The sequence below is a fragment of the Lithobates pipiens genome, unplaced genomic scaffold (assembly GCF_037356315.1).
Source record: "Lithobates pipiens isolate NorthernLeopardFrog02 unplaced genomic scaffold, aLitPip1_a1.2 Scaffold_13, whole genome shotgun sequence".
In the NCBI taxonomy this organism is placed as follows: domain Eukaryota; kingdom Metazoa; phylum Chordata; class Amphibia; order Anura; family Ranidae; genus Lithobates; species Lithobates pipiens.
In genome coordinates this window covers 475,489,915-475,509,175 of record NW_027507718.1, presented here as the reverse complement: position 1 = coordinate 475,509,175, position 19,261 = coordinate 475,489,915, and positions in this window count along the sequence as shown.

Genomic DNA, 19,261 nt, shown 5'->3' with positions numbered 1-19,261 from the left:
CAGTCCTCAAGGCGCCCCAACAGGTCATGTTTTCAGGCTTTTCATTATTTTGCACAGGTGATTTGACTTAGTAATTACCACAGCGGTTTCATCTGAGGGAAATCCTAAAAACATGACCTGTTGGGGCGCCTTGAGGACTGGATTTGAGAAACACTGGTCCAGACAGATTGGGTCTACCGATGTCCATGCATAAAGTGCCATTTGAAACAGAAGATGAGCATTGCAGTTTGATAAGCACTTTCAGAAGGTGGCCATTAATGGTCTTCTAAATATTTCTCTCTACAGTACCCATTCATGAATCCTATTATTTGGACAGGTTGTGAAACCCTACAGGCTGAACATTTCATGAGATTTCAGGTTTGGATGTGTATGTCCAATTTCTCATCATCAAAAGGAACATGTTTAGTTTAAAGACCCTTATATGACAAGGGTCACCTCTCAATATCTTACCTATGATATATTATCTAGGACAGATGTTTGTAATGATTTTTCCAAATAAATCACACCATGACAAATGTCCAGAGTGCTCCGTACCAGAGGAGTTGTATTTGTCTGACAGATATGTCATCACAGCATATTTCCTCCATCTTGTATCCCATGGAAAGCCCTAAAGCCTGGTGTCCCAGGAGAGGTGACACTATGAGCCCCTCACTGACCTCACAGGAGGCAATGTTATTCCTGCACTGCTATGGGGCACTCATTAATATCTGCCACTGATTCCGGGAGAGAAACATTACACACTGCAGAGGAAAAAAAAAATATTCTCTTGGGATGTCTGGCCTTGACCTTGCAGACTCATTAATAAAGTTTCATTTTCCAGCCGGTCCATATGTTACAAGTAGCGCATTATTTCCAGCAAAGTCGCGCACTTCTCTGAAACTGGTTAATGTGCCACTGAGTCCCTTTTTCCTGTGGGACTATGAACAAGAAAGATTACCGCTCTGGTGGTCAACCTGTTCAATATAGAAGGTCTCAAATACAGGCCCCTCGACTTGTCCAAAGAGCCACGTAATGGCATTTTTGCTTGACTTACAGAAAAAGATGTGTTGCTGTGCATTTTTGCTGTCAGAATTAGTACATGCACTATTCTTTGTGTGCATTGGCAGCCCAATAATTTTGAGCCTGCACACAGGCATCTACTAGTCAAGGGCTTACTGGTTTTATGTGAAGTAGACACAATCCTTTACCTGGGGCCCGATGCTCAGTTGGTCGCACACAGGAGCATGGCCTTTGGGCATTGCGTTGGGTAATAGAGAATCACAGGGTAAAAAAAAATTAATTTAACAAAGCCAAATATTTTTATTTTGTTTTAGATGTGGATTATTGATATTATTATTATTTTATTGTTATACAGGATTTCTATAGTGCCACCAGTTTGCGCATTGATTTACAGAATAAAGGGTTAGGAGACCCTGCTTGCTACTCTATCAGGCTTTTATTGCCATCTGTGCCCCCTATCAGCCTCCTGTGATACCTACAGCAGAGCTCAAATTAGGAGAAGGAAGGCTAGTAGGCAATCAAGTGTGCTCCAATAGGGCCAAGGAGCATGCTGAGGGAAGGAGAGAACAGAGTTGTGACCTAACAGTGTGATCTTGCTAATTCATTGTCCAATCATCAGGCAGGGGGTATCTTCCGGAGTATGCTGTGTCTCCATTACATTGAAAGATAACAATATGTCTATGCTGTCTAGCAGATGTGCCTGGATCACAAGACTGCACATCAATGAGCAGTTAGAACATTTTAGTATGCATATACCTGCTTGCCTAGATTTCAGACAACCCATAGACTTCAACAAATGTATCCCAATCTGGCTAATAATGGCCTAAGTAAACTTGCATTTTGTGGTGCCTTTAAACAACCCCAGCCAATGGTCCTCCTGTAAAGGGGTAGGATTGATTGGACAGGGTAGAAGACAATTGTGCGGTCATCCTGCAAATATATTTTCCTGGTCCCCTACCCCTCCCTTTTTAGGACTCATACACATTGTTGATTAGGGTCATACATTCACCAGATCAGGGTATGGTATGACCATGTGTTTCCAATCAACTGTGGGCAGGAAGACTGTACAAATCAATGACAGGCTGACACTGTCTGTATGTAATCGCACATGAAGTGATTACCTGTGGTTAGAGATGGGTGTCCAACCTGGATATGAACTGTCTTATTCCAGGGATGCAAATCCATCCCTAACAGCAGGCAACCCCTCTATGTGCCATTACATGCAGACAGCCATGGACAGCGTCAGCCTGTGATTGGTTTTTATAGGCTCCCTATCCATGGTTGATTGGAAACACCTGGCCACACCTGCCACAGATGCCGCCCTGGGAGGTGTACAGCCCTATTCCTAGTAGGCCCTGTGCATAAGCCCTTGGATTACAATGCCAGTTCCTTTATATTTTTATCTGGAGTCTATATAAGCAGTAATAAGAATCAGGAAATTTCTATATCCTAATACTGTGTGTATATATTAAATGTGTATGTGGGCTTTGATGAGGCTATTCATTCCAGTATCTGGTAATAATAGTGTTTTCTGTGTATGCAGCTGTATGTGGATGTGTAGCTGACCGGTGTGAGAGTGACAGTGTGTTCCCCACACACGCATTTTATTGTTAGGCATATTCACTGTCAGGATTATGATTTCTACCTCCCGGGGGACACAAGAGGCTTCCGCAGTGTCTGCCACCTGTATTCCAGATGTGCCGGCAGCTGTACAGCCAATAATCCTCAACTCGGCTTAGCTGAGACATGTATCTAAATTTCCGTCTCCACAAGTCAACAGGCTTCATGCAGAATGGTTATTTCTTTCATCTAAGCATGTCTTTGGGTACCAGAGGGTCTGAATTTTTGAATGTGTAAAATATATTATCCGAGCACATGATAGATATACGATAATGGCTGCGGAAAGCAAGGCAGATTTACAGGAAGGGGAGACTCTTTGATATATCCCAGTGAAAAATGGCCCTAAAGTGTTAGGGAAAAATATATGTATATACTTACAAGTAGATTTGGAGCCTAAATCAAATATACACACACATATATATATATATATATATATATATATATATATATATATATATACTAATATATACTATATTGTCAAAAGTATTGGTACGTCTTCCTTTACACGCACATGAACTAGGCATTCCAATCCTAGTCCGTAGGGTTCAATATTGAGTTGGCCCACCCTTTGCAACTGTAACAGCTTCAACTGTTCTGGGAAGGCTGTTCACAATGTTTAGGAGTGTGTCTATGGGAATGTTTGACCATTCTTCCAGAAGCGCATTTGTGAGGTCAGGCACTGATGTTGGATGAGAAGGCCTGGCTTGCAGTCTCTGCTCTAATTCATCCCAAGGGTGTTCTATCAGGTTGAGGTTAGGCCAGTCAAGTTCCTCCATCCCAGACTCGCTCATCTTGCTTTGTTCACTGGTCCAAATCATTTGGTGGAGGGGGGATTATGGTGTGGGGTTGTTTTTCAGGGGTTGGGCTTGATCCCTTAGTTCAAGTGAAGGAAACTCTTCATGCGTCAGCATATCAAGACATCTATATATCTACATGCAAAGGCAGGTGTCCCATACTTTTGACATTATAATATATATAATTTATACTGTATATACTGTATATTAACAATGGCGATTTAAAACTGCAGTTTTTGTTGCATAATTTTGCCTAAAGATGTGGAAGCCATACTACTGCGTCAAGGCACCTCTGATAAACGTGGTCCCTAAAGCTGGCCATAGTAGGTATCGAAATTCATAAGACTTATGCCCTGTACACACGAATTCTGCTGAAACTGTCTTGCATACACACAATCGCACCAAACTCCAACCGTCAAGAATGCAGTGACGTACAACAAGTAAGACGGGAACAGAAAAAGGAAGTTCAATAGCCAGTAGCCAATAGCTTCCATCTCGTACTTGCTTCACAGCATGCCTCGGAACAGCATACAGTTGAGTGGTTTTCCCAATAGGAATTGGTTCCGTTGGAAAAATATAGAACATGTTCTCTTTCTAGGTCCATCAGAATTTGTATTATCTGAGTTCCCAGCTATGAGATGGATATACCAATGCTCAAACTAAGAGCAGGCTCACCTAGAGAAAACCCTTGCCTAATTAGACTTTGTTCACACATGTGGCCAGGGGACAGTATTGCATTGTACATGATAAGCCAAAAAGAGGAGGCTGCAACAAGCGGTTGCAAACAAGGAAGAGCCTGAGAGCAAGGGATAAGGCAAGTACCGTAAATACGATTACTGGTACCCTTGGCATAAAAGTGCATTTAACCCTTGTGGTGGTGGGGGGGCAGGTACTTTTTTCAGATCTCCGGTTTAGCTTTAGTGCAATTGATAAGCTGCAACAAATTACTATCATTATTATTATAATACAAGATTTATATAGCTCCAACAGTTTATGCAGCGCTTTACAACTTGAGGGTAGACAGTACAAATACAATATACTTTAATACAGTAGGAATCAGAGGGCCCTGCTCGTTAGAGCTTACAATCTGGATGGGAGCGTCAAGTGGAACAAAGGGTAGTAGCTGTGGGGGATGATCAGATGGACAAAATGAAAATACAGTTGTTAGGTGTGGGTAGAATAGGCTTCTCTGAAGAGAAGGGTTTTCAGGGATCATCTAAAAGCTAATAGAGTAGGAGCTAGATGGACATATTGGGGTAAGGAGTTCCATAGGCTTGGAGAGGCCCTGGAAAAGTCTTGGAGGCAAGCGTGGGAGGAGGTGAGGAGTGAGCTAGAGAGCAGGAGGTCTTGAGAAGAATGAAGAGAACAATTAGGTTGGTATTTTGAGACTAGGTCAGTGATGTTGCTGGGGGCAGAGTTGTGGATTGCTTTGTAGGTAGTTGTTACTATTTTGAATTTAATTTGTTGTATGAGTGGAAGCCAATGGAGAGATTGACAGAGAGGAGTAGCAGAGACAGAGAGGTTGGTAAGGTCTGTGAGTCAGGCAGCAGCATTCATGATGGACACATCATTTTTAGTTTTGCCTATAGCACCACTTTAGCACAGCTGCATTGCCTGCTGGATAGCTTTAGCTCTTCTCTGCTTGATTGCACTCATTCCACGGAGCTGCTTTTTAAATCTGCAATACTTTTTTTATTTTATTTTTCGATGTATCCAGCACATCGACCTTCACGTGCTCTATCAGCTCAGATTGTAGATGCTAGACCCCAGCACCTGCAAGTTTAATAAACCCCAAAGCCAGTAACTCATAAAACTGATTAATTCAAGTTTAAATACACTCAACTTCTTTATATTAATAGTGTGGCAGGAAGTCATTCATAATTACATTTTCCAGCCCACTTCCTCATTCTAATAAGTGTGTGACTGAAACAAAAAATTCATCATTGTGTCAGAAGGGGGAATAGGAACCTTTTTTACAGCCTTGGAGCAGAACAGACGAAAGCAGATGTCAAATGTTTGTTGTACAGTTTGTAATTAAATGCTTGTAGGCTGGCGATGGTGATATTGCAGACAATAAGAATGGCACATTAATGTTTTTTTTATTTTTAAGGAGAGAAATGAATACCATTCATTCAATTTACAGTACACTAACCTTTTTATAAAGCCCAATCACCTATCATCTTAGTTTCTAAAGGCATTCTAAAGTCTTAACGTATATGTAAACTATTACCTTGTAAAACAACACATTCAGTTTAATTACTTTAGTTTAGTTACATTATAAATACCTTTTTTTTCCCCCTTTTTTTTTAAGTGATCACATATCTTCTCAGCTGCATAAGGAATGCAGAGAGCCAGGGGAGTAGAAACATCAGCACCCAGGTCCTCCCAGGAAGTGGCTGTGCGGGGGGTGGGGGGACCACATTTCCAAACTGCCATTCAGGGACACCCCTCCACCCCCAAGATGACTTTTGATACTTTTGGAGGGTCACATCCCCCAAAATTGAAGGACTACAAGACTCCCAACATGGCCCCTTGATATCTAAGGATGTGACTCCCCCCCAAAAGTGATGACTACAAGTCCCAGCATGAACCCTTGATATCTAAGGATGTGACTCCCCCCCAAATTGAAGGACTATAAGTCCCAACATGAACCCCTGAGAGCTAAGGGTTTGACCCCATAGATTTCACAGGTTCATACTGGGACCTGTAGTTCTTTCCTAGTTGGGGGGCCGGGGGGTGTCCCATCTTTAGCTCCAAAACTATCAATAAAATTGCATAGGTGTATAGATAGCACAAGCGGTGCCGCAGCAGCCTACCTGGAAGCTGCTCCCCCGTGGCGTCCGCCCGTTTTAGGAAGCCCTGTGGAAGCAGAAAGCTTGGCTGTGCCGCACCAGGGTGGACTGCACCAGAGCCTGGCGGGCCAGGGATGAGAGCTGCAGGCTGTGACTGGTGTCATGCAGTGGGACAGTGGCTCTGCTATGTCCCGAGAGGGGGTGTGAGCGAAGGACATGCCCTGGGCGGGGCTCTACGGCTGCTCGTGTCAGTTACATGTATTGTGTAGGGAAATAATAGTTCCACCCTGGGCTGACATACAGCGGGTGGGGCTGACACACAGCGGGCGGCCCCTCAGCCTCATCTCCAATGAGAGTTAACTATTATGTTGTGCTGTGGGTCTGCTACACACACACACACAATGTTTTGTTTCTTAATGGATCTAATGCATGAAGTATGTATATGTAGAAGAATAAGTATTGGCCTAAACTGAGGGAAAAAAAATTTATATACTTTTTGGGGATATTTATTTTAGCAAAAGGTAAAAAATAATGCGATTTTTTTTCAAAATTGTCACTATTTTTATGTTTATAGCGCAAAAAATAAAAACCACAGAGGTGATCAAATACCACCAAAAGAATGCTCTATTTGTGAGAAAAAAGCATGCCAATTTTGTTTCGGAGCCCCATCGCGCAATTGTCAGTTAAAGCAACGCAGTGCCGAATCGCAAAAAGTGCTCTGGTGAGGAAGGGGGTAAATTCTTCTGGGCTGAAGTGGTTAAATATTCATTTAAGTTTTATCCTTATGTTGGCCAAGCATGTTTGTGTCAAATCTGCTTCTAATGTTATGTGCAGAAATAGTCATTTCTTTTTTCTTTTTTTAATCCACAGTTTCCTTCCAACCCACAGCAATGGCAGGATGTTGCAGCCCAGTTCGAGCATCAGTGGGATTTTCCCAACTGTGGTGGTGCTATTGATGGCAAACATGTCTGGATTGTCCCACCACTAGACATGTGCGAATAGTTTCGTATGAATCGAAAATTCATACGAATTTCCGTAAATTCGTACATTCGAGAGGATCCGAAATACGAATTGCTCTGCTTCCGAATTTTGTACGAAATACAAAATTTTGTTTACGAATTTCGGATCCAAATTCTGTTACAACGGAAACGTGACTGGTGTTTTGTTGACCAATCAGAGGTTTTCTTCTGCTGCTGATTGATGGTTGGGAAAATGACCTTTCTTAATATGAGAGTGGGAGACTGGTACTGGTAGTCGATGGGAGATTCAGAATCGGACAAAATAAGAATGTTCATTAATTATGATTATTCGTTATGATGAAGTTAAAAACCCAGGAAGTCAGCACAGCACAGAGATGGTGGGAGCCCCACATAATGAGCACAGCACAGGGATGGTGGGAGGCACTCATAATGATCATCATAACGAACTTTCGTAATTGTTACGAAAAGTTAACTAACCTAACAAAAATTTGTATTTCGTAAAAACTAAACTAAACTAAACAAATTTATTGACGGCCAACATGTCTACCCACCACCCAACTCTGGCTCATATTATTCCAATTATAAGGGCTTTTGCAGCATAGTCCTGCTAGCTGTAGTGTCTGCCACCTATGAGTTTCTGTATCTTGATGTTGGAAAGGACAGCCTCAACTCTGATGGAGGAGTCATTATGCAGACAGAGTTCTACAAGCTGCGCCAGAATGGCACCTTAAACTTGTCACCTGCTGAGAAGAATGTTGAGGGCCTTGATTTTGTTTTTGTTGCAGATAAGGCCTTTGCTCTGGGGGAACATCTGATGAAGCAGTTTCCTATGAGAAACCTCACACCAGAGCATAGAATATTTTATTACAGGCTTTCTCGTGCCAGAAGGGTGGTTAAAAATGCCATTGGCATCCTAGGCAGTCATTTCAGGCTGTTTTTAACTCCAATTAACCTGGCACTCTACAAAATAAACCATGTGGTCCTGTGCTGCTGTATACTCCATAATTTTTTAAGGAGGAATGCTAGCAGCTACCTAGCCTCAGTGCAACCTGACGTGGACCCTGCAGTGGTAGGCCCAGCTGAAGAGGCTGCAGCTTGTCCATCTGTGGGCATGATTATAGCTCTAGAAAATGCCCATGCTGGATTGCCCTCCCAAAATGCTAGATATCTATGGCAAAATACCTGGATTGTTTTGTGGTAAAGAGGGGCAGTGGCTTGGTAGCAAATTGTAGCTGATCATGAATAATATATTTCTTGGATCCTAAACTCATATTTCATTTGAACTACTGTTGTCTGTGTTTCTTATTTGTCTAACATGTTCACAAATGGGCTTTATTTTGGCCACTTGCTACAACAGTGCAAATGTATCTTATTTGCTACATGAGGTGACATTATCTTCTTCAGTTAACTATTATGTTGTGCTGTGGGTCTGCTACACACACACACAATGTTTTGTTTCTTAATGGATCTAATGCATGAAGTTCAAAAACATTATGCCTTTTCAACGCCTTTAATTATTTGGAGGCATAAAAATTGCCGAATTTAAGAGCACATTGTCACTGTAACTACAACAACTTAACAAATACACTAGTATTGAGCATTGAAATAATAAGCCACACATTGTTTAGTAGGGATGGCCGAACGGTTCGCCCGGCGGTCGTTTCGCGGCAAATTTCGGCTGTTCGCGGTCTGCCCAATCGGCGGACTATTGCCGCCGTTTGCCCAGCGGATTTCCATGTTTACTGTGTAAAAGAACTTTGACCTATGATGACACATCCATCATGGGGTACAGGACAGCCAATTGAGACATTACAGCACATGGACACTTGGACATTCCCCCTAACTTATAAATAGACCCAATCCGGCGGCCATTTTACATTCTTTCGTATGTCACTATAGGGAGAGGTTGCTGTGTGGAGCAGGGAGAGACTGCAGTGACCCAAATCGCTAGCTATTAGGTCCACAAAAGTTATTTTCAGGACTAGTATGGTATAGGTGTTAGGTGTAGTTCAGGATATAGGTTTGAGGCGCTGCTGTGCTTGTGATTGTTGCAGCAGCCTGTCTTTTGTCAGTGTAGAGAGAGGGACAGGATGCTGTGTGCATCAGGGACAGTCAGTTTAATCATTAGCTGTTACTATTAGGTCCAAAAAAGTCCTTTTCAGGACTGGTATGGTAAAGTAGTACAGGATATAGTCTTGAGTGCTATTCAAGTTATTGTTCCAGCAGCCTGTGTTTTGTCAGTTTAAATAGGGACAGGCAGGAAGCTGTGTGTGGCAGTGAGGGACAGTCAGTTTAATCAGTAGCTGTTACTATTAGGTCCACAAAGGTTCTTTTCAGGACTGGTATGGTAATAGGCTTGTACACATATAATATTCTTTCTTCCAAATATAGAAAGAATATTATACTTGACTGCTGCCCTTCTGCTGCAGTAGTCCTTTATGAGTATAGGGACTGAGGTACAGTCTGCTAATCATTCACAACCTACTAGTTCCACAAAGGTCCTTATAAGGACTGGTAAGGTATAGGGTACTACAGTACATAGGGTTGAGTGAGGTACAGTCTGCTATTCCTTAAGGACTGGTATAGGTCCACAATATATAGGGTTGAGGTGCACTACTGCTGACTGTTGCCCTTCTGCTGCAGTAGTCCTTTATCAGTATAGGGACTGGGGTACAGTCTGCTAATCATTCACAACCTACTAGTTCCACAAAGGTCCTTATAAGGACTGGTAAGGTATAGGGTACTACAGTACATAGGGTTGAGTGAGGTACAGTCTGCTATTCCTTAAGGACTGGTATAGGTCCACAATATATAGGGTTGAGGTGCACTACTGCTGACTGCTGCCCTTCTGCTGCAGCAGTCCTTTATCAGTATAGGGACGGAGGTACAGTCTGCTAATCATTCACAACCTACTAGTTCCACAAAGGTCCTTATAAGGACTGGTAAGGTATAGGGTACTACAGTACATAGGGTTGAGTGAGGTACAGTCTGCTATTCCTTAAGGCCTGGTATAGGTCCACAATATATAGGATTGAGGTGCACTACTGCTGACTGTTGCCCTTCTGCTGCAGTAGTCCTTTATCAGTATAGGGACTGGGGTACAGTCTGCTAATCATTCACAACCTACTAGTTCCACAAAGGTCCTTATAAGGACTGGTAAGGTATAGGGTACTACAGTACATAGGGTTGAGTGAGGTACAGTCTGCTATTCCTTAAGGACTGGTATAGGTCCACAATATATAGGGTTGAGGTGCACTACTGCTGACTGCTGCCCTTCTGCTGCAGCAGTCCTTTATCAGTATAGGGACTGAGGTACAGTCTGCTAATCATTTACAACCTACTAGTTCCACAAAGGTCCTTATAAGGACTGGTAAGGTATAGGGTACTACAGTACATAGGGTTGAGTGAGGTACAGTCTGCTATTCCTTAAGGACTGGTATAGGTCCACAATATATAGGGTTGAGGTGCACTACTGCTGACTGCAGCCCTATACTGCAGCAGTCCTTTATCAGTATAGGGACTGAGAGTTTTGTCACAGGGTCATTTAAAAAATGACAGGCAGAGGAAGAGGCAGGCCCTTCTGCAGGGGTGGTAGGGGTAGGGCAGGAGCAACAGGCTTGAGCCAAAGGGGGAAGTTGCAGAAGGTGCGTTCAATTACTTTAAAGTACGCACAGTACGCACCAGACTTGGTTGAGTGGCTCACTCAGCCTTACTCTTCTGCACCCTCCTCATCCTCTCGATCTGCACCCTCTTCTTCACTCTCTGCTATGTGCACCCCCAAAGACACTACCACCAACAACACCACCACCACCGCCACCACCACATACCTTCCGCTTGAGTCACAGGAATTATTTTTCGATCCATATCAAGACATTTCTGATGCGCAGCCACTCTTGGCATTGGGTCAGGAAGAAGAGGTAGCAAGAACCGCCACTCAGCAGTCTGACGACAGTACCCAGATCAGCCCAAGGAGGAGGTTGGTCCCCGGTGTTGCTGCCTACTCCGAGATCTCTACTTATTGTTAGGTCGCCCGACTTCTCCTTGTGGCCTAGGCTCTTGGAGATGGCTCAGTGGAAGTCCTCGCCGGCGAGATAACCAATGACTCATACACAATTGTGATGCTGAAATGGTTACAATCTTTAATTCTGGTTTTGCCGTTTTATACTATTTTTACAAGACTCTGCCCCAATTTTGGGGACCAATCAAAATTATACACATTAATATTCATTAGCACATTATTAATGTCTTGTGACCTCAATCTTAACCTCTGTATTTCAAAGCTTATTCCAGTTCAATGACTTCATACTTTCTGTTACCGTCTGCTGACCATGACGTGCCAGCCACAACTTCCTAAAAACCAAGTCTAGCCTTTCCATACCCAGTAACAGTGTACAGAGAGGAAAACCACAAACAGATGCGTCCTGAAACAAAGACATTTTTACAGAAATAGATAGACATGATCATGAGATAATTCAGTATTAAGCAATACTATCATGAGATAGATTTTCTAAATTGTATCAAGTTAAAGTTTTTCTAAATTACTTAAGCAGATTAGCAATCCTGTATTGATTTGTATTGTATTGATATAAGCAATATATCTCCAGGGTAAAAGCAATAATCAGAATCAACAATCAATAACGCAATGTATTATGGAATCTCCTTACAATCCTCCCTTTGACCATTCGATATTATCGAAATGGTCATTCTCTACCCATTTCGTTAGGCCTCATGGATTCATATCCTCCGGCCTCATGTTCCTGACTCTCGTACCATACAGTGGGATCTCTGGAAATGGAAGTCAGCTTCATGGTTTCAGAACGTGCTTCGCTACCCTTCCTGCAGAGGCATTTGAGTAACATGAAGCATGCATACAAGAACAATAGGGGGTGTTCCATTCAGGAAAGGAGTGATGTTTAAGGGAATGGCCATTAATGGGATTCTGGCTGTACTAGGGTGGAGTTTGCTGCATATCCAACATTTCTCAAAACCAGACTTTTGTGCATAACTGTACTTAAACTTTAACAACAACATTCTATCGGTGAAACCTGAAGGGGGTTCAGTGGGGTGTATACTTCTTTTATATTTTAAACTAGGTGGTGCATTGGCTGTCTGTGCTTTCCCACATATGCCTTCTAATAGCCCTGAATCTTCTGGATGGTACACACAATTTGCTATTAACCAAACAGGTATGAATACTATCAGAATCAGACATGTCCAGAAGCATAATGTTTTTCCTGACACAAAAGTGGAAATCATTTTTGTCAGGTACTGTGTACAAAGTTCTGCTACTCGTTTCTTCCTGTGGGTGAGGGATTTGTCTCGTTGTTCAGAGAGATTTGCTTTATGCCTTCTTGAACGTCCTTCAAGTCTGGTTGCTGTTCCTGGTCAGAGGAGTCCTGGGGTGCTGGAGGCGGGTCCGGGGTCTGGGGTTGCTGTGGACACTTCTTTAGCCGGCTGGCGTGGATCCAGGTGTTTCCTAGATCGGTCAGTACAGCAGTTCTGGAAACCTTCTCTATCTTCCAAGGTCCAGAGTAGATTGGTCCGATCCTCTTTTTGTGGGCCAGTTGCTTGACTAGCACTTGATCTCCTGGGATGAAGGGGTGTGTCGGCTCTGTGGGAAGAGGAGAAAAAGTGACAGAGACATGTTCGTTCATTTCCTGTAGCATACTTACCAGATTTTTCACGTACATTTCCTGTTGGGAATAGATGTTAATGTCAGTGTTTTGATCTAAGAGGGGCAGCTCTATGTTTGCAGGAACTCCCATCAAAATCTCAAAGGGCGAGAGTTTTGTTCTGGCATGTGGTGTTGTTCTGATCTGAAATAGGACAGAAGGAAGGTAATCCAACCATCCTTTCATGGTGCCCCCCGTAGCCTTTTTTAACTTGAATTTCTCGACACCACACAGTATAATTGAAAAGGTTTGCCATATTCTACCAATCCCAGGGCGGGGGCCTGAGTCAGACTTTTTAACAAGGCCTGAAAAGCATGGAGCCTTTCTGTTGTCCAATCTATTGTCTTTGGGGCGGTGGATAAGGTAGCCTCCCTCAGAATGCCATCATAATATGAACAATCTGGGATCCATTGGCGGCAATATACGATTGCGCCCAAGAATGACAGCAAGGTTGCTTTGTCTCTCGGAGGACTGAGAGCCTGCAGGGCTGCGGCACGTTTGGGGGATACTAGCCTGGTTCCCTCCTTCAAAATGCATCCCAGGTATTCTACCTGACTTTGACACCATTGTATCTTCTTCCGCGATGCTAGGTGGCCAGACCTGGCCAGGTGATGTAACAGAGATGTGGAATCGACCGCACAATCTTCAGCAGATCGACTGCACAGGAGCAAGTCGTCCACATACTGTATTAGTACCGACCCGCGCTCAGCAGTCCATGACTTAACTGTCTCATTAAGGACCATGGAGAAGGCTGCCGGACTGTCCACATACCCCTGCGGTAATCTTGACCAGGTCAACTGCTGAGCCTTTTTTCCCCACCCCCATGAGAACGAGAACATGGGCAATACCCCTTCATCGATCGGGATGCTAAAAAATGCATTTGCCAGGTCCACTACTGTGTAGCAAAGGGAATCAGCAGGTATTTTCAAAAAAATAAAAGAAATATCTGCCACCAAAGGTGGCAGAGGTATAACCTGCTTGTTGACGGCCCTTAGGTCCTGTACAAGCCTCCACTCCCCATTCGCCTTTTTCACAGGGTAGATTGGTGTATTCCAGGGGCTTATAATGTGTTTCAGAATCCCTTTTGCTATGTAATCATCAATTAATGGTGTGATGCCTTCAATTTTTTCGAGTGGCAGGGGGTATTGCTTATGATATTGTACTTTGGCGTCTGGACGCATTTGTGGTGTGTAAGGTGTACAGTTAATAAAACCCACACTCCCTTTGTTTTCTGCCCATATGGCATGTGTTTCTAGAGTGGGTGGTAATGATGCAAAGAGTCCCCTGTAAGTGTGTCTCTTTGGAGCATGTAAATCGCAAAATGGTGAGCTGGCAGTGAGGGAGCCCCCTCTGTCAAATTTAATGGTGATATTCAGTTTTGAGAGTAGGTCCCTCCCCATTAAAGATACTGGACAATCCACAAGGACAGCAAAACTCTGGGTACATAGTTCCTGCCCTTCTGGAGTAGCCACGGGCAATGGTGGAGTGATGGGGTGGGTAATTGATGTCCCATTTATACCAATAGAGTTTCCCTCAGTACAGTGCGGTGTGTCATATATGGCATCATTCAAACTACTGAATGTAGCCCCTGAATCTAATAATAGACATATCAGGTGATTGTCTACCCGCAATAGTACCTGCGGAAGACTTTTCCACGATGGATTATAACACACAAGGCTGAGGGACGGGACATTCTCTTGGCATCCCTATTGTGGGGTCCGCCGAGCGGATGGCCACTGCATCGGGATGCGTGGGGGTGGTCTATGAGGCTGAGGCTGGTATTGGGGTTGTGGTGGGTGAGGATACCTGATATCCTGAAGGCGATGTGGGGCGGTGGTGTTTAGATTCCTACCTCTTCCTCTCTGAGCGTTTGTTCCAATTCTGTAGGGACATTGGGACTTCCAGTGTCCCAGTTCCCCACAGTTAAAGCATCCCTGGTCTGGTGGGTAAGCCTGATCTGGGGGATAAGATTGCATTGGTGGATAAGGTTGCATTGTCATTATGTGGGTGGGCGGAGTCTGGGTTGGTGTCAGGGAGGGAAAAATGCCACCCTTCTGCTCAAATACCCCTGATGTTTCTCGTGACCTAGTATCCTTCATAAATTCATCTGGGGCTTGTTCTGCCCATTTTGGATTAGTGAATTTAAGCAGCTGTGTCACCTTCGTATCGCCACCAGCCATAATGGTGGAGGTGAACAATTGGGGGTCGGCGTTATCTACTGCTTTCCACAAGCCATACACCCGGGTACAAAATTCATAGAATTTTTCCTTTGGTCCCTGTTTTGCTAGGATAAGTTCCTGGAGTGCGGATGAACCCTTGTATATAGTAGACCAGTGATTCCCCATGCCTTTCCAAAAAGATACCCAATCTTTATCTTCCTTTATGTGGGCTGTCCATAAGGCCTCTACGGGATGCCCTTCTGGACTGTCAGGGTCAATTATACTAAGGATCCCTTTTATATCTTCCTTATCCAAGCTTGTCCCTGCACTGTATTTTGCAAGGAAAGCGCCAGCTTCCCTAGGGCTTTTCTTTGGGCTGGGGCATAATTCCTTTATTTTTGACAGTGTGCCTAAAGGTAGGGGAATATGGACTTCCGTCTCCCCTATATGCATAAGCGGTGCTTTAAAGGTGGCACCCAGACTTTCCTGTTCCACGTCTATTTCTTTCTCACCCTGCTCCCTTTCCTCCTGTGGGGGTTTCTGGCTTATGGCCGATTTCGTTTGGCTTCTGAGTGTGGTGGATGGCTGTGAAATTATCTTTCCCTTGGCCTCCTCAATCCTTCTTGCCTCTTTCTCTAGTTTCCTTTCGTATGCCTCTAAATCTTCCCTTTTCCTCTGTATTCTTTCTTCCTCTACCTGCTGTCTCTTATTAAATTCTTTCTGTTTCTCCTCCCATTCCTTTTCCCTGGGGCTTAACTTCCTGACTCCTTCCTCTTCCCCCTCTTTCAGGGTCTTTCCATCCCTTTCTTCCTTAGTTATCGCAGAATATTCTCTCATCTCACCTTCCCTCTTATCCAGCTCTCTTTTATACTCTTCCAGCTCTTTCTCCCTCCTAGACATTTTCTGCTCTATTTCCTCCTTTCTTTCTCTAAGCTCTTTTAACTTCTCTTCTAATTCCCTTTCCATTTTTCTAATCCTCTCTTCTTCCCTACTTTCTATACCTTCTGTCCGGACTTCCTCTTTCCTGCTTCTACTTTCGTTTTCCCATCGTGTAACTTGTGCCTGATCAGCTGCCCCATACACTATGGTGGCCAACACTGCTGGGTCTAAAGATGGATACAGCTGAAGACATGGACCCAATGTTCCATCTTCCTGTTTAACCATCACATAAGGGGGGGGTGGTGGTGCCTCAGGTTGCTGAGATAGGGCGGGTGAGTTTACAGGCTTTACTGTGGGGACTTTAGTTACATACTTTGTTTTATACTTGGCTAAGCATTTATTCCATGTTTTGTAACAATCTTTCATGTACTGGGTGTCTTCCCATTTCCCAGGTGGATAAGAGTGCTTGTGTACCTGACACACCTTGCCCACCTCTTTCCATTCATCCTCTGAACAGGGACCTAGTGGTCCTGGGTCATGTATTCCCAGCTGTTGGCACCGTTCTCTGACCTGTGTCCAAAAAGGTTCTACCTGTGGCCCCGGTAGTGTGTTTTTAACATACTCATAGGGGGATGGGTTGGCCGTGGTCTGGGTTGCTACAGAATTCCCCATCCAATAACCTTGGTAGGGTGTGTCTAGTACAGGGACAGAGATGAAAGCAACCTGTTTGTGCTATAATCTGTTCCCTGACTTGTGAATATGTCCCCTCGTCTGTTATTGCTGTGGGGCTGATATAGCTATGAAGGTTAACCCTCAGTACTCGGTATAGGAAACCCCCTCCTCGTGGCAGGATATACTCCCCTTGCACCAAGTCGGTATGAGAACCCAGTTGGTCTAGTAGTTAGCAGGATCCACGTCCTGTCAACACTAAGGAACAGTAAACCAAAGGTGCAACGTGGGCAGGCGGGCGCTATCTCACTACAATCGGGTTCCTGATTTATGTTGTTCATTTAGTGCATATATGTGTAATGCCTTAATAAAACCCTTCAAATCAATACAGTATTCTACATTCAGTTGTCATACATATATATACCATACACTTATCTCTAATTCTCTATACACCCTAAATACTTACGGTGGTACCTAAAAGAAAAACAAGCAAAATCATATATATATATACAATGGCCAAACAAATTTACATTATATCAACATGTTATTATAAGTGCACTATATTTCCCCCAAAAAGATTGGGCGTCCACTCAGCCACTCCTTATACTGCGGGCGTATCCTATACTTCCCGAGTTTTAAACACACTTATTATATATACCTCTACCTAACATACTCAATACAGTCAGACCAGCCTAGTCAGACTACTCTAAAAAAAAACCAAAATACCTGCGAGCCCCTCTAACCTTCCAAGGGGCCAGCCTAGCCCGTTGCGAAGGCACAGTTATGTAAGTGGGTGGATATACAAGGTTATTTGAACAAGGTAAGCACCAACACCAGTTACCAAAAAATAGGTAAAAAGGAGCAGAATGTGCCTTACCTGTTCAAACAAACGCAAGACCCCACTCTCCTGGTACCAAAACTGTTAGGTCGCCCGACTTCTCCTTGTGGCCTAGGCTCTTGGAGATGGCTCAGTGGAAGTCCTCGCCGGCGAGATAACCAATGACTCATACACAATTGTGATGCTGAAATGGTTACAATCTTTAATTCTGGTTTTGCCGTTTTATACTATTTTTACAAGACTCTGCCCCAATTTTGGGGACCAATCAAAATTATACACATTAATATTCATTAGCACATTATTAATGTCTTGTGACCTCAATCTTAACCTCTGTATTTCAAAGCTTATTCCAGTTCAATGACTTCATACTTTCTGTTACCGTCTGCTGACCATGACGTGCCAGCCACAACTTCCTAAAAACCAAGTCTAGCCTTTCCATACCCAGTAACAGTGTACAGAGAGGAAAACCACAAACAGATGCGTCCTGAAACAAAGACATTTTTACAGAAATAGATAGACATGATCATGAGATAATTCAGTATTAAGCAATACTATCATGAGATAGATTTTCTAAATTGTATCAAGTTAAAGTTTTTCTAAATTACTTAAGCAGATTAGCAATCCTGTATTGATTTGTATTGTATTGATATAAGCAATATATCTCCAGGGTAAAAGCAATAATCAGAATCAACAATCAATAACGCAATGTATTATGGAATCTCCTTACACTTATAGCGGTAGGGAAGGTGACGTTGATGATGACGTGTGTAGTGATGGAAGGAAGGAAGGAAGTATTTCTCAGTGAAGGGCATCCCAGAGCTATATGGCCATGTTCAGCTGCAAGTGAATGTATCTTTGGCACACAGTGTCGGTGCCAAGATACATCTGACCACAGACACGTGGTCTAGCAAACACGGGCAGGGAAGGTATATCACTTTTACTGCCCACTGGGTGAACCTTCTGACGGCCGTCAAGCATGTAACCCGTGGCACCTGTGTAGATTTGGTTTTACCGCCACGGATTGCATGCAGGCCTGGCTCTTCTTCTCCTCCTCCTCCTACTCAATCCTATCACGGTGCTGGTGTCGGATCACTCTATCACGGTGCAGGTGTCATTGCTGTATGTCACGCTGCTGATGTCAGTGCTCTCTATCACAGTGCTGGTGTCAGTGCTGTATATCACCGTTCTGGTGTGAGTGCTTTATGTCACGCTGCTGATGTCAGTGCTCTCTATCACAGTGCTGGTGTCAGATCACTCTTTCTCGGTGCAGGTGTCATTGCTGTATGTCACGCTGCTGATGTCAGTGCTCTCTATCACGGTGCTGGTGTCAGATCACTCTATCACGGTGCAGGTGTCATTGCTGTATGTCACGCTGCTGATGTCAGTGCTCTCTATCACGGTGCTGGTGTCAGTGCTGTATATCACGGTGCTGGTGTCAGTGTTTTATGTTGCGCTGCTGATGTCAGTGCTCTCTATCACGGTGCTGGTGTCAGATCACTCTATCACTGTGCAGGTGTCATTGCTGTATGTCACGCTGCTGATGTCAGTGCTCTCTATCACGGTGCTGGTGTCAGATCACTCTATCACGGTGCAGGTGTCATTGCTGTATGCCACGCTGCTGGTGATCATCTCCTGCACCCTCTTCTTTGCCTACCCTGACCTTCCCTCTCCTCCATTGCCTTCATGCGCTCCACAGTCCTGAATTGTCACAATTTCACATATAAAAAATGAATGCTTGTAGTTGTCGATCCCAGATTCACCTCATACATGTGTTATGTCATTGGTCATGTGGTGGGACTATGTTTGCACATCGCAGTGCATTGTGGGCCGTGAGCGCCACACGAATTTGCGGTGAACGG